This window comes from Aquarana catesbeiana, linkage group LG10, assembly GCF_042186555.1.
Source record: "Aquarana catesbeiana isolate 2022-GZ linkage group LG10, ASM4218655v1, whole genome shotgun sequence".
NCBI lineage: Eukaryota > Metazoa > Chordata > Amphibia > Anura > Ranidae > Aquarana > Aquarana catesbeiana.
This window is the reverse complement of record NC_133333.1, coordinates 5,430,888-5,440,831: the sequence shown is the minus strand read 5'-3', so window position 1 is coordinate 5,440,831 and position 9,944 is coordinate 5,430,888.

Sequence of the window (9,944 nt, the reverse complement as noted above, 5' to 3'; positions counted from 1 at the left end):
AGGCGAGTGGTCTATTTTTAGGGCCAGATCGAATTCATCTGTAGCTTCCCTCTAAGCCGCAGGAATCCCGTTCGGAAAAGCCCTTTTGGTAAAACGATATCCGTCTATACGTCTCTGAATCGCCGCGGGGAGGGGGGGAGGGGGGGTTCCGGGGTTGTTGCACTTAGAGTCTCCTCTTACAGATCAGCTGCTTTTTTTTTTCTTACCTCATGTGCGTCCCCCATCCTCCGTCTTCCATTACCGCATCCATTAACTGCGCATTTCTTGACTGCGTCCTTTAAACGCATTTTACGATAGAAAGGATCACTGACCGAAAAAAGAAAAAGGACCCCTCCGGCCTTTCCTCTGACAAAAGCTACCGCTAGGTCGAGCGAAGGTCTCGAATTTGATATTTATTTCAGCCTGACCTTATGTCGGAAATGGCGGTCATGGCGTTCGCTTCTTCTGCCATCTTGTAGCGCCATGAGGAAGCAGGGAGGTATTGCAGGGCTGAAAGTGGCAAGAACTGAGCTCAGCCGTTTATATTTAACGCTTTTTTTTTTCTGTACCTCTTGAAACGTGTTTGCGGCACGACCTGTGCCGTCAAAGGGGTTAAAATATGTAACTGTATGGGGGGAGGGGGAGGGAATGGGGTGGGAGGGAATGGGGGGAGGGGTACGAGGCACTTGAAAATAAATATCAAATCATATTCTACTGCTGTTTTTATTGCAATAAATTGTTGATACTGTTGACTGGTCTGTGTGTTTTTTTTTTCGTTCCTGAGGCTCCGCCTCCCTGTGTAATGTTACATATAGTTCTGTATAATACATACAATTCTGTTTAGTTACATATAGTTCCTTATAGCTAAGAATACAGTAGTTCCATTTAGTTCCATTTAGTTAAGAAAAGTTCCACATAGTTCCGTGTAGTTAAAAATAGTTCCATATATTTCTGTATAGCTAAGAATAGTTCCATATATTTCTGTATAGTTCCATATAGTTCCGTATAGTAAAGAATAGTTCCCTATAATTAAGACTAGTTCCATGTAGTTCCGTATAGTTAAAAATAGTGCCATATAGTTCTGTATAGTTACATAAAGTTCCATATAGCTAAGAATACAGTAGTTCCATATAGTTCCGTATAGCTAAGAATAGTTCCATATAGTTCTGTATAGTTAAGAATAGTTCCATATAGTTTTGTATAGTACCATACAGCTAAGAATAGTTCCATATAGCTAAGAATAGTTCCATATAGTTCTGTATAGTTAAGAATAGTTCCATATATCTAAGAATAGTTCCATATAGTTCTGTATAGTTCCATATACCTAAGAATGGTTCCATATAGTTCCGTGTAGTTAAGAATAGTTCCATATATTTCTGTATAGTTCCATATATCTAAGAATAGTTCCATATATTTCTGTATAGTTCCATATATCTAAGAATAGTTCCATATATTTCTGTATAGTTCCGTATAGTTAAGAATAATTCCATATAGTTAAGAATAGTTCCATATAGTTTTGTATAGTTCCGTATAGTTAAGAATAGTTCCATATAGCTCCATATAGCTAAGAATGGTTCTATATAGTTCTGTATATTTCCATATAGCTAAGAATAGTTTCATATAGTTATGTATAGCTAAGAATAGTTCCATATAGTTCTGTATAGTTCTGTATAGTTCTGTATAGCTAAGAATAGTTCCAAATAGTTCTGTATAGTTAAGAATATTTCCATATAGTTCCGTATAGTTAAGAATAGTTCTGTATAGCTAAGAATGGTTCCATATAGTTCCATATAATTCCGTATAGTTAAGAATAGTTCCATATAGTTCCATATAGCTATTAATGGTTCTATATAGTTCTGTATAGTTCCATATGATTCTGTATAGTTAAGAATAGTTCCCTATAGTTGACAATAGTTCCATGTAGTTCCGTATAGTTAAGAATAGTGCCATATAGTTCTGTATAGTTCCATATAGTTAGGAATAGTTCCCTAAAGATAAAAATAGTTCCATATAGTTCTGTATAGTTACGTTTTTTTTTTTTTTTTTTTTAACTTAATGGGGTTTCCATTATTCTGCCCTCACCGCCCTTTTAGAAAATCTACAGAAGTATCTTTAAAAAAATTGTCTTTTTTTTTTGGTTTCCATCTGAAAATGCCAGCTGCCTGGCTCTCTCTGGTTTCAGTACATTTTACAATCACTGACCCGGAACAAGTGTCACGTCACACTTCTTTCAGATCTGTGAAATTCATGAATCCAGGGACAGCCAATCAGCTGGATCAACTATGAAAGCCGTGTGGCCAGCACCTGTGTCTGCAGCCTCTCCTGTCGGTAGCTCTGGCAGTGTCATATTACACCTGGGGTTGGGTGATGCTCACTGATAGAACAAATGGATCCCTATGGTGTAAGATACACACCAGCAGCATGCCACAGTGACTGTCCCCCTCTCATAGCTCCCAACTGTCCCTGATTTGGAGGGACTGTCCCTGATTTGGAGCAATGTCCCTCTGTCCCTCATTCCTCCTCATTTTGATCTGATCTGTATAGTTGTGTATAAAATGCACTTTTTATCTTTCAAATGAGTCGAATATACTCCTAAACTTGCCGCATGCATTGCAATCTGATTGTACAATATCTGTACAATATCATGATGCGAAGCGCTGGGCCCGACTCCATACAAAACAAACTGACTGTCTAGGTTTGTCCTCATATTACATGGTTTTGGTGGATCTGAAGCTGGCCATACCCTACACCAGGGGTGCCCAAGTTTTGAGGAGCGAAGGCCACTTTAGCGACTTGGAAACCGGCTGTGGGCCACAATGAGTAGAGCGGGCGGATGACAGGTCCGTGTCCGCTCACAGCCCGCTCTACTCTATGGGCCTTCTAATCCGATCTGGCTGGTACTGTTGGTGGGTATGGGCTGGCTGGTACTGTTGGTGGGTACTGATGGTGGGTACTGCTGGCTGGTACTTTTGGTGGGTACTGCTGGCTGGTACTGTTGGTGGGTACTGCTGACTGGTACTGTTGGTGGGTAATGTTGGTGGGTACTGTTAGCTGGTACTTTTGGTGGGTAATATTGACTGGTACTGCTGGCTGGTACTGTTGGTGGGTATTGCTGGCTGGTACTTTTGGTGGGTACTGTTGGTGGGTAATGTTGGCTGGTACTGTTGGTGGGTATTGCTGGCTGGTACTGTTGGCAGGTGGTACTATTGGCTGGTACTGTTGGTGGGTAATGTTGGCTGGTTCTGTTGGCGGGTACTACTGGCTGGTACTGTTGGTGGGTACTACTGGCTGGTACTGTTGGTGGGTACTGCTGGCTGGTACTGTTGGCTGGTACTGTTGGCGGGTACTACTGGCTGGTACTGTTGGTGGGTACTGCTGGCTGGTACTTTTGGTGGGTACTGATGGTGGGTACTGCTGGCTGGTACTTTTGGTGGGTACTGATGGTGGGTACTGCTGGCTGGTACTTTTGGTGGGTACTGCTGGCTGGTACTTTTGGTGGGTACTGATGGTGGGTACTGCTGGCTGGTACTGTTGGTGGGTAATGTTGGTGGGTACTGTTAGCTGGTACTTTTGGTGGGTAATGCTGGCTGGAACTGTTGGTGAGTACTGCTGACTGGTACTGTTGGTGGGTACTGCTGGTGGGTACTGTTGGCTGGTACTGTTGGTGGGTAATATTGACTGGTACTGCTGGCTGGTACTGTTGGTGGGTATTGCTGGCTGGTACTGTTGGCAGGTGGTACTATTGGCTGGTACTGTTGGTGGGTAATGTTGGCTGGTTCTGTTGGCGGGTACTACTGGCTGGTACTGTTGGTGGGTACTGCTGGCTGGTACTGTTGGTGGGTACTGTTGGTGGGTAATGTTGGCTGGTACTGTTGGCAGGTGGTACTATTGGCTGGTACTGTTGGTGGGTAATGTTGGCTGGTTCTGTTGGCGGGTACTACTGGCTGGTACTGTTGGTGGGTACTGCTGGCTGGTACTGTTGGTGGGTACTGCTGGCTGGTACTGTTGGCGGGTACTGCTGGCTGGTACTGTTGGCAGGTACTGCTGGCTGGTACTGTTGGCGGGTACTGCTGGCTGGTACTGTTGGCGGGTACTGCTGGCTGGTACTGTTGGTGGGTACTGCTGGCTGGTACTGTTGGCGGGTACTGCTGGCTGGTACTGTTGGTGGGTACTGCTGGTGGGTACTATTGGTGGGTAATGTTGGCTGGTACTGTTGGCAAGTGGTACTGCTGACTGGTACTGTTGTCTGGTACTGTTGGTGGGTAATGTTGGGTGGTACTGTTAGTGGGTACTGCTGGCTGGTACTGCTGGTGGGTACTACTGATGGGCACTGTTGGTGGGTACTGTTGGCTGGTACTTCTGGTGGATATTGCTGGTGTGTACTGTTGGTGGATATTGCTGGTGTGTAATGTAGGCTGGTACTGTTGGTGGGTATAGCTGGCTGGTCCCCGACTCACCATCCCTGAGTATCAGTATGACAGGAGGCAGAGTCATGCGGCTGCAGTAGAGAGCAGAGTCGATGTATCGCTCCGGTCACAGATGGAGTACATTTGGTATCTCTCCACCTGTGACAGGAGAGGGCGCTATACAGGAAGCATTGGCTCTGCTCCTTCTACTGTTCTTCACACTGATGCTCGGGGATGGCGGGTCGGGAACCCGCGATCTGGGCTTTGCTGACCCGCCATCCCAGAGCAGGGCCACATCAGAGGGCGCCGCGGGCCAGCGGTTGGGCACCCCTGCCCTATACAATCTGGTTGTACAATCTCCTTTAACTTTACCAAAACCATGAAAAATATGCGGACAAATCTGAACAACCCGTTTAATTCAATTCCACTTAGGCAGGCCCTTGTATGAGAGATCTAAAGGAGATTGTACAGTCAGATTGTACCGTGTATCAGCAGTCTAAACAAGATTACAAAGTGATTGTACAATCTGATTGTATAGTGCATGCCCAGCTACTCACTAAAACTCTATAATGTGACAACCTGCCTAAATAATCCGTCTGATTTCTATCCAATCATATTATAATTATACGGGCGCATCTCAAAAAGTGAAACTCGTTTATTATATAAATTCATTACACATCGAGCGATATATTGCAATCTTTTCTTTCTTTTCATTTGGCTGATTATGGCTTCCAGCTATCTGGCCGTTCCTCGTGTCTGCGGAGACGTGTGTGTGTTCCGTCTCCGGTATAAACAGAAGATCCCTTCTAGGAGGAGGAGGTGACACATTGTGTACCAGAGACTTCCCGTTCCCAGGAAGTGCCGAGCGGAGCTGGAATGTGTCTCATGTGTCAAGGAGAACCGTCTGCGACCAGAGGGCCGACCGCCAGAGAAAACTCATCCCGCGTGACGCCAGCAACGCCAATCTCCCAGAGTCCCTCATTCGTCTTCAGTGCGCCAGAGGAGCTTACACTCTAATGTCCCCCCACAGTCACACACTATTATTATTATACAGATACAGTATCTGACAAAAGTAAGTACACCCCTCAGTGACATTTGTGTAAATCTTTTCTTCTCTCTTTTCATGTGACAACACTGAAGAAATGACACTTGTCTACAATGTAAAGTAGTGAGTGTACAGCTTGTATAACTGTAAATTTACTGTCCCCTCAAAATAACTCAACACACAGCCATTAATGTCTAAACCGCTGGCAACAAAAGTCAGTACACCCCTAAGTGAAAATCTCCAAATTGGGCCCAAAGTGTCAATATTTTGTGTGGTCACCATTATTTTCCAGCACTGCCTTAACCTTCTTGGGCATAGAGGTCACCAGAGCTTCACAGGTTGTCACTGGAGTCCTCTTCCCCTCCTCCATGATGACATCACAGAGCTGGTGGATGTTAGAGACCTTGCGCTCCTCCACCTTCCGTTTGAGGATGTCCCACAGATGTTCAATAGGGTTTAGGTCTGGAGACATGCTTGGCCAGTCCATCACCTTTACCCTCAGCTTGTTTAGCAAGGCAGTGGTGGTCTTGGAGGTGTGTTTGGGGTGGTTATCATGTTGGAATACTGCCCTGCGGCCCAGTCTCTGAAGGGAGGGGATCATGCTCTGCTTCAGTATATCACAGTACATGTTGGCATTCATGGTTCCCTCAATGATCTGTAGCCCCCCCAGTGCCGGCAGCACTCATGTAGCCCCAGACCATGACACTCTCACCACCATGCTTGACTGTAGACAAGACACACTTGTCTTTGTACTCCTCACCTGGTTGCCCCCACACACGCTTGTCACCATCTGAACCAAATACGTTTATCTTGGTCTCATCAGACCACAGGACATGGTTCCAGTAATCCATGTCCTTAGTCTGCTTGTCTTCAGCAAACTGTTTGCGGTCTTTCTTGTGCATCATCTTTAGAAGAGGCTTCCTTCTGGGACGACAGCCATGCAGACCAATTTGATGCAGTGTGCGGCGTATGGTCTGAGCACTGACAGGCTGACCCCCCACCCCTACAACCTCTGCAGCAATGCTGGCAGCACTCATACGTCTATTTCCCAAAGACAACCTCTGGATATGACGCTGAGCACGTGACCTCAACTTCTTTGGTGGACCATGGCGAGGCCTGTTCTGAGTGGAACCTGTCCTGTTATACCGCTGTATGGTCTTGGCCACCTAGCTGCAGCTCAGTTTCAGGGTCTTGGGAATCTTCTTATAGCCTAGGCCATCTTTATGTAGAGCAACAATTCTTTTTTTTCAGATCCTCAGAGAGTTCTTTGCCATGAGGTGCCATGTTGAACTTCCAGTGACCAGTATGAGAGAGTGAGAGCGATAACACCAAATTTAACACACCTGCTCCCCATTCACACCTGAGACCTTGTAACACTAACGAGTCACATGACACCGGGGGAGGGAAAATGGCTAATTGGGCCCAATTTGGAGATTTTCACTTAGGGGTGTACTGACTTTTGTTGCCAGCGGTTTAGACATTAATGGCTGTGTGTTGAGTTATTTTGAGGGGACAGCAAATTTACACTGTTATACAAGCTGTACACTCACTACTTTACATTGTAGACAAGTGTCATTTCTTCAGTGTTGTCACATGAAAAGATACAAGAAAAGATTTACACAAATGTCACTGAGGGGTGTACTTACTTTTGTCAGATACTGTATATAGCTCTGACATATACCGCAGTGCTGTACAGAGATCACTGAGCCAGTCACATCAGTCTCTGTACAGAAGAGCTTACACTCTAATGCCCCCTCCCCCACCCATCTCACACTATTGAAGGGGTAATCCACAGTCATTTTGTGGTGGGATTGGTTTTGGCGTACATTGTCGGTACGCACAACGCTCTCTTTTCTTGTCACAGTAACAAAATGTTACCGAAGATTCCATTTTTAAAGGGCTCCTGAGGGGCCCCTCTCTGCAGGTGGGAGCCGAGTCTCCACGCTGCGATTATGTCTTTCTGCGAGCCGATGTCTCATTAGTTTGGGAGCCGCAGTAACGCGGGAGGGAAGACGGCACCTGGCTACCATGGCAACCAGCGCCTTGGCTGCGTTCACATTCACAGACAGATTTCAAGGGAAAAGAAGGGGGGGGAGGTGACGGCCGTTAAATATCACCGATCGCTCTGCGTCCATTCGCCAGGCAGACCAGTAACCCCCCCTCCCCCATCCCCCTCCCAGGAATCGTAAATAAAATGGCGGGGAGGGGATCTGTTGATGACAACAGAAGGAGCGCCACAAAAATTCATTCACAGGTTCGCTGGCGTGACGTCACCGTCCCCCGAGGGCCGCCGCCCCCTTTTCACTGCGCTAATCTGACCCACAGCAAGACGACTGCGACACACGAGGCTTCCACCGTGCAGAGTCCGTACATACAGATACCGAGAATTACACCCGACATACAGAGAAGTGGTACTGTGCAGAGTCCATACATACAGAAAAAGAACAGATACCGAGAATTACACCCGACATACAGGACAAGAGAAGTAGTACTGTGCAGAGTCCATACATACAGAAAAAGAACAGATACCGAGAATTACACCCGACATACAGGACAAGAGAAGTAGTACTGTGCAGAGTCCATACATACAGAATAAGAACAGATACCGAGAATTACACCCGACATACAGGACAAGAGAAGTAGTACTGTGCAGAGTCCATACATACAGAATAAGAACAGATACCGAGAATTACACCCGACATACAGGACAAGAGAAGTAGTACTGTGCAGAGTCCATACATACAGAATAAGAACAGATACCGAGAATAGTGGGCAGATAAATTATAGAATGAAATGCTCAGCAGGGAACCCTCTGGATTTCAGTGGTGAAGCAATTAGGGGTATAAATATTCGGGACGCACACGTTTAGCCCCCGCGGACACCCTGGCACCTGCCCGGAGGATGGGGGGCGGAGGGGCCCCGTGTGTACAGGCAGGAAAGCGCTCATTTGTCAGCTGCTGTCACACTGACTGCCGAGGACTTCCCGGCTCTCTGAGCCTCCACAATCCATCTCAGCTGTGTGCATGGCGCTCTTCCCACTGACGTAACCGCCCTGCAGACGCATCGCACACACATTAGCAAGCAGGCGTGCAGCTGCCCTGCGTTGCCCAGGGATTCTCCTCCCTTTCACTGCTAAATAATAGAAGGATTAGCCGGCCTGGGCCAGAAAGTGCTCAGCGATGTGGAGACTCCACCAGAATGTTTTTTTAAAGGGACAGTAAGCTTAAAGGATCAATCCACCTAAAAGTGATATTTCGCTGCTGTAGTCTTTGTCTCTGCCCCTCCCACAAGGGTAAGATTTCCCTGCAGTAGTTTGTGTCTCTGCCCCTCCCACAATGGGGAGATTTCCTGCAGTAGTCTGTGTCTCTGCCCCTCCCACAATGGTGAGATTTCCTGCAGTAGTTTGTGTCTCTGCCCCTCCCACAATGGTGAGATTTCCTGCAGTAGTTTGTGTCTCTGCCCCTCCCGCAATGGTGAGATCTCCTGCAGTGATTTGTGTCTCTGCCCCTCCCACAATAGTAAGATTTCCCTGCAGTAGTTTGTGTCTCTGCCCCTCCCACAACAGTGAGATTTCCTGCAGTAGTTTGTGTCTCTGCCCCTCCCACAACAGTGAGATTTCCTGCAGTAGTTTGTGTCTCTGCCCCTCCCACAATGGTGAGATTTCCTGCAGTAGTTTGTGTCTCTGCCCCTCCCACAATGGTGAGATTTCCTGCAGTAGTTTGTGTCTCTGCCCCTCCCACAATAGGGAGATTTCTCCCAGTAGTTTGTGTCTCTGCCCCTCCCACAACAGTGAGATTTCCTGCAGTAGTTTGTGTCTCTGCCCCTCCCACAATGCAGAGATTTCCCCCAGTAGTTTGTGTCTCTGCCCCTCCCACAATGGGGAGATTTCCTGCAGTAGTTTGTGTCTCTGCCCCTCCCACAATAGGGAGATTTCTCCCAGTAGTTTGTGTCTGTGCCCCTCCCACAATGCAGAGATTTCCTGCAGTAGTTTGTGTCTCTGCCCCTCCCACAATAGGGAGATTTCTCCCAGTAGTTTGTGTCTCTGCCCCTCCCACAACAGTGAGATTTCCTGCAGTAGTTTGTGTCTCTGCCCCTCCCACAATGGGGAGATTTCCTGCAGTAGTTTGTGTCTCTGCCCCTCCCACAATGGGGAGATTTCCCTGCAGTAGTTTGTGTCTTAGTTGTGGATGGAGTCTGCCTTTAATAAGCAGTTTAGAAATCCCTAGCTACCAATCAGATTAAACATTACAGCCTTTATATCTGACGAATGGATTCTGATTGGTTGCTGCGTCTGATGGCATTTTTCTCAGGAATTTTTGCCATAATGAATGGATTCGGGTGAATTAGGATTTAGAGAAAATGGAGGCCGGAGTCCTTCCCTTGGCTGTGCGTATATCTGGTGCTGCAGTCTCAGCGCGGTAAACAAGGGGTGCCGCAGTCTCCTCCGCTGCCCCAGCTCCGCGCAAGGCTCCATTTCTGCAGGTAGTTTCCACGGCAACAGGCAGGGTGGTCAG